The sequence below is a fragment of the Haplochromis burtoni genome, unplaced genomic scaffold, assembly GCF_018398535.1.
Source record: "Haplochromis burtoni strain Fernald_Lab_line unplaced genomic scaffold, NCSU_Asbu1 Contig_83, whole genome shotgun sequence".
Lineage (NCBI taxonomy): Eukaryota > Metazoa > Chordata > Actinopteri > Cichliformes > Cichlidae > Haplochromis > Haplochromis burtoni.
Genome location: NW_024582444.1, coordinates 2,221,709 through 2,228,476, shown reverse-complemented (window position 1 = coordinate 2,228,476; position 6,768 = coordinate 2,221,709). Strand labels below are relative to the sequence as shown.

Below are 6,768 nucleotides of genomic sequence, written 5' to 3'. Positions count from 1 at the left end.
CAAACGCAAACTCGCAGAGACAAAAAGTAAACATGCCAGGACTCGCTGGCAAGCTGGAAACCCGTGCCAGCCCCCTGTATGCAGATTGCAGTGCGGCAACCCACATAGACAATTGGCTGCTTGGGATCCTGTGACGCTCCATGAAGCAATTAGTGGCTGATTGTGCTGAAGATTCTTCACACTGTGGGCTGCTGCCGAGGACTGAACATGCAGTTTGTCCCCCTTGCCTCTCTTTTTGAACTTTGCTTGTTAATCTCTATGGTTGAACTTAGCTGGAGCAGATTTTTGTGGTGTTACTGCTTGTGAGGTTAGCCTTAGTTTGCTTTAGTTTTTCACTCCCGTGTGTGTGTTAGTTGTGTGCTGATTATATGCCCAGTGGTCTGCTGAATGCAGCCCTGTCAGTTTTCTGTTTGAATTTTGCAATAAAACCTTTATTTCACTTAGTTTCCCGTGTGAGGGCTTATGTATGTTACTCCTCCCTGTCCCCTAGCAGAGGGGGTCATAACACAGAGCACTGTTATGAGTGGAGGACTGTAGCAGCGCACACAAGAGGAATTCATGAGTCAACACACTGAAATTAGCTACCCCATAAAAGTGAAGAAATAAGTCAAAACCTTACTACCACAGATGTACAGGACTTAAGGCACAGAAAAGTGCATTAGCCACTGTAAATATCAACACTTCATCGAGTTCTTTTGATTCCTCAGAGGCATCCGATAGAAGACAAAACAACAAAACACTGCTCAGTAGACCATTTATTACTTCTAGAAGGGAGATGCGTCCTGCATGACACGCTGCTGCGGATCTCAAAATGGTGGTGTGCCCCTAACAGTTTTATTACAGAAGCTCTCTCATTCTAGACTAAACAATTCCAGTAACTTTCCACAGAAAATGGTTTCCTCTTATCTTTAATTTCCCAGGCAAGCAAGAGAGAGAGTCTGCAGCTTTCTACTCCCCTTTATTTTCAGGGCTGTGTCCACTTAATACTACACTATATAACTTTATAACACTTATTAATAAAAAAGAATAGCATAATTGAGGCACTGAAAATGATTTATTCCCAACAGTCCCTCCTTCGATCTGATCAGAGTAGATCGACACTACTAAAAGTCATCAAGCATCATCATGTTGTCTTCAGATCCCCAACAGCCCTGTTAACCAAGCATCCTCAGATAGAAGGCACACCACCACAAATTACCCAACTAAGCTGTAAAAACAGATAAGGAAACCCTAATGGACATAATACATCCCTTCCATTGCCCAAGGACAGATGCCACCCACTCCTCCAATGAATCATCAATTCCAAATATTCATGCATTTATTCTATTCTATTTATTAATTTTCTTAAATGATGTCCTGAATCTTCCCAGGGCTCTAGTTACAGAACCATCTGGGATCGTGTTATTGGGAATGAAAGTGCAGCACATATCTCCAGATATTACACACTAGGTGAAGAGTCTTGACCACGGACACAACGACCGAGAGTGTCCGAGCTGGGGCTTCAACCGGCAACCTTCTGATCACAAGGCGAACTGACAACTCTTGAGCCACGATCACCCTAAATAGCAATGATAATAATAATACTTATGTGATGTAACACAAGCTTATAGGAATCATGTTATATACTTTCCCATAGCAGTACATTTGAATTCAACAGTTCAATCTTTCAAATAACGGACAGATGTTTGTGAAATCGTGATACATTTGTGAATGTATTTTAACAATCTAAATATACTAAATTCTAAAGAATTCTTTATGTTGATGCACGGGGCTCTTGTGGTCCTCCATAGGAGTGAGCTTTAGAGTACGTGACCTCACATTTAGTTTCACCCTTTGGAGGACAGGAGCTGCACAGGAGGCCTCCTCCCAGGCACAGGAGTCCTGCAGATGTCCAGCCAATGTAGAGCGAGGTTCCAAGCTCCATCTTCATGAAAGGTTTGTAAAAATTATTCATGATGGTGTTAGCACTCCAGCAAACTGCTATAAGCACGAAGATGCCTGCAATGATGAAGACAACTCCAGAAGCTATAGCTATATACTATGCTCTTTTGCTTTTTGTCCCGCAGTTACTTGACGGACTTATTTCCAATGACACCAAGCAAGACTGCAAAGAACCCGATGATGATGGAGATCACGACAAGTGCTCTTGCAGTCCGCAAGTCTTGAGGTAATGTGAGTACAGAACTGTGGACTTTACATTTTATCTGGCCTGTACTCTGAACCACGCAGTACATCCACAAGCCCTCAAAGATGAACTCAGCAGTGATGTTGTTGGAACCAATGAAGGCTGTGACTTTCCATGAGGGGAGAGCACAGGTGGTGATGGTCCCCAGAAAGCCGATGATAGCCAAGGTCAAACCCAGACGCTGCCTACAGTCTGCTCTAATGGTGAAGTTCTGTAAATCTCTTCAAGGAGGAAAGTGTCTTCTTGAGAGCTGCCGTAATTTATATTTGACAAAACTGCTGCTCAGTAACTTAGAGGGGAAGTGGAAAGTGCATTCCTCACATACTAGTCATATTTTCTGAAACTCTGTTGCAGAAGTTCCCATGAATGTGTGGTACTTAAAGGTTGTGTTGCTTTCACTCTTCTGTCCACTTCATCCCAAACCAGCTTAATGTTGTTTGAGTCTGAAGACTGTGTAGTACAAAGCAATGAACAATGATAAAACAAACAAATACAACCTTTTTTAGATAAATACAATTGAACAAGTTAAAAACCACTAGATACACACAGATATATATAATCCAGGACATTAAAAGGCATTAGTGGTTATGAGAAGCCAAATGGGAAGTTTTAGAAAGATATTTTATAGAGGTTACAGAGTTTGCCCATTTGAGATGCTCAGGCAGGGAATTCCATAGTGGCCGGATTTAGAAAAGAACATCCATGCTGCCATCTCCTCCTTGAAAACTGTAACTGTAACATTTTATTCATTCACTTTGCACCAATCCTGGTCTCTCTGTAAATGCCCACGGGATCTGTGAATTTTCTAAGTAGGATAGCAGAGTCACCAAATGGAGTACACTCAAGCACTGCACCTAGTGACTCCAAGAAGGATGTGTACATAACCGCATATGACAGTCAGGGCCCACTGACCAGCCTGAAGGCGCAGAAAAGAATCCCCCTTGTCTGCCAATTAAAAACTCCAACGAAAAGACAGCAAGATGAGGTGATTTAAGAATACCTTTCTATGACAGCCACCTCTTACCAAGGGCAATTCGAGACTGGAATAGAGTCCAATCCCTCTCCAGGATACTGGTACCGGAGCTTGAGCTATGCTTTAAGGTGTCACCAGTGCGTCTCAACCCCATGCACTAGCTCAGGCTCCTTCCCCACCAGAAAGGTGGTATTTCACGCCCCAACAGCCTGCCTTGATTAACGCAGACCTCTGCCATTAACTGCCAACAAGCTCTGCAGCACTGGAGCTTAGAATTTCTACTGTTGCCTAGTGGTTCTGAAGAGAATTCAGAGTCTTCAAGATGAAGAGAAAAATTTCATATAGTAGCATAAAAGTGCACAAAAACAATCTGTATGTTCTTTAAAAATGTAAATAGTTCGAGCACTTTATTTCCTTCTATCGTGGTCTATACTGCATATAAAACACCAGGAAACAACCACAAAATACACCCGAAACACCACAGAAAAGCAGCAGTATCAGTCACTTACATAAATACATAGCAACGAAGGTGTCTAAGTCATTATTAGGGATTCAAATATGCCACTGCACTCTGGCACATTGACAAGATGTAGGAACAGAAACAAGAAAACACAGAATTGAAAGGCGAATTGAAACTCAATAATGCAGCAAAAACTAAAATTTGCATTGTCAGCTGATATTTGTACCTCGAAGGGAAAGAACAGAGAACAGAATTTTGCCAGATTTTGACAAAATCAATTTTAAAAACTCTGTTTTTGAAAATGCTTTGAATAATGTGTGTTATTATAATTGTTGTTAAACTCATCACATCACACTGCTGCTCAAATATATGTTGTATTATATTGTTTTGCCTTTTTTACAATATTTCATATTAATCAAATATCATTTAACACATAAATATTCTCAGTATATAATACATTTAGTGCATGTGAATAGGTGGAATACTGTGGTATGTACATTAGTGATGTGTCGGTCGCGAACCAAACGGCTCTTAGAGCCGACTCTTTGAGGTGAACGACGTGAGATTTTTTTTCTTTCTCTCACCCTCTCTCACACTTTTTCCCCGCTTCACTCAGCACGCGAGCCTTGTGCTTTGCGCTGGGAAGAGGGGGGAGGGGCGGTAGCTACACTCGCAGTAGCACAGGAACAGAGCAGGAGGGAGAGACAGAGAAAGAGAGCCAAGGACAACAACAACACATTAGAAAGGTATAGTAATCATCCACAACTATTCTCAGTTGCGGATGATAAAGGATTCAGAAAGTTTATTCATGCAGACCCATATGACAGAGAATGTGCATCTTCTTTTTGTTTTCACATTTTTTCATATTTGAATTTAATTGTGTTGTGGTTTGCAGCATTTTGTGTTGTTTCACTTTAAATTTGTTTAAAAGGAAAAAGCTGAAAATTTAAATAGTTAAAAGTTGAAATGTACATATTTGGTTTTTGTATTATATGATTTATTTATTACATTTTATGTGGAGTGAATAAATAAAAGTATATTTACGGTGGCCCCTAGAGACAAAGCACGTACGAACTCCAAAACACGTACAGACTCCGAAGCTCGTACAAAACACAACAGAAGTGCTCCAGGATGCTAGGGGCAGTGTTGAGCTGTTGTTACATAGTGGCTACACAAGCCAGGAAGTACCAACGACCGGATTTGGTGTGTGGTAGTAACAGGTAAATGAACATTGTATTAAATTATTTGAATATATATGAGTGCTTCTGTATAAATACACAAAGAATACACACATGCTTTCAATTTTCTAATTTAAGTGATCTAGGTAGCTCTGTTTTGGAAGTTCAGTTAAAGCTAGACATGTGTTTTTGAGTTTGTACGTACTTTGTCTCTAGGGGCCACCATAAATATTTATATATAAACATATATAAATAAAACCACATTTTTTTTACATTAATAAGTCCTTTTGTGCATAATTTCATATTGTTGTTAATAACAAATTAATTAAATCAACAAAACAACCTGAAGAGCCGGTTGGGAGCTGAAAGAGCCGGTTCTCTAAAAGGAGCCAGAAATCACATCACTAATGTATATATACTGTGATTTTTAAAAAAAAATTAGAATACATAAATTCAAGCATTGCAAAGTTACATTACTATTTCTCTTGTTGTATAGAAAAAAGCAAACCAAATGCAGACACAAAACCAGTTTGTACTTTCAGAGTGAGAAAATAACATTTAAAAAAACGTGCAAAGGGCTTCACAATGATAAGAAAATAAGAAAACAACCAAACATGCAGAGGCCACATGCACAGGAACTTTCATACTGACATGCAAAAAACCAAGAAAGAACATCCAGTCAATGTCCAGATCTAAATCCAATCGAGAATCTGTGGCAAGATCTGAAAACTGCTGTTCACAAACACTGTCCATCTAATCTGACCGAGCTGGAGCTGTTTTGCAAAGAAGAATCGGCAAGGATTTCAGTTGCTAGATGTGCAAAGCTGCTTGAGACATACCCTAAAAGACTGGCAGCTGTAGTTGCAGCAAATGTTGGTTCTACAAAGTATTATCTCAGGGGCCTGAATAATTACACACACCCCACTTTTCAGTTATTTATTTGTAAAAAATGTTTGGAATCATGTATGATTTTCGTTCCACTTCTCACGTGTACACCACTTTGTGTTGGCCTTTCACGTGAAATTCCAATAAAATTGATTCATGTTTGTGGCTGTAATGTGACAAAATGTGGAAAAGTTCAAGGGGGCCAAATACTTTTGCAAGCCTCTGTATTTCGTCATATTGCACAGAGGGGATGCACAGAGATAGAGATCTGTGATGTGGTACTTTGCAAATGAATGAAACTCTCAAAACCATCATCATCATCATCATCATCATCATTTATTTATTTATATAGCACTTTAAAAACACACCTGGTAGACCAAAGTGCTGTACAATACTAATATGCACATAGTAATAAAACCAGACATAGCAATAAAGTTAAAAAACAATAAAAAATGAAAAAAATAAAAATAAAACCAAGTTATATATATTTTTTAATATAGCAATGATGCTAATAAACTGGCTTTTTATACATCATTTCCAGAGAATGATAGTATCAGATGCTTAATTATACAGTATAAGGTGATGCTTGTAACCAAACTGTCACATATACATAAAATAATATGATGCATGAATAACTGAGCTGCTAACGTGGGTGTTGAATTAACTAAAAGCTATTCAGATTAGCCTTAACAGTCTTTGAAATCATCGTTATGTACTTCACTCGTACATGTGAATCTAAAATTATGCCTAAAAACTTATTTTTTAGGCGCAATTTTAACTTATATTTAACCTCCTCTTTTTCTTCACTTACTGTACTATACTATTTTTTCTAATAGAAAAACATATAAAGACATCATCCAAATATGTTATTGGAGTTTTTACTTTACCAGGTGACTTACCTGGTACATACACAGCTAGGTCCATAAATATTTGGACAGAGACAATTTTTTTCAAATTTTGGTTCTGTGCATTACCGCAATTCTAAATGAAATAACTCAGATGTAGTTGAACTGCAAACTTTCACCTTTAATTCAGTGGGTTGAACAAAGAGATTGCATAAAAATGTGACGCACTAAAGCATTTTTTT

The 6,768-nt window shown here is 38.7% G+C and overlaps 1 pseudogene; it reads right to left on the bottom strand.

The window, feature by feature from the left end:
• Positions 1–1,650: 1,650 nt before the first annotated feature.
• LOC102312297 overlaps positions 1,651–6,768 on the bottom strand; it is a 9,032-nt pseudogene continuing 3,914 nt past the window's right edge.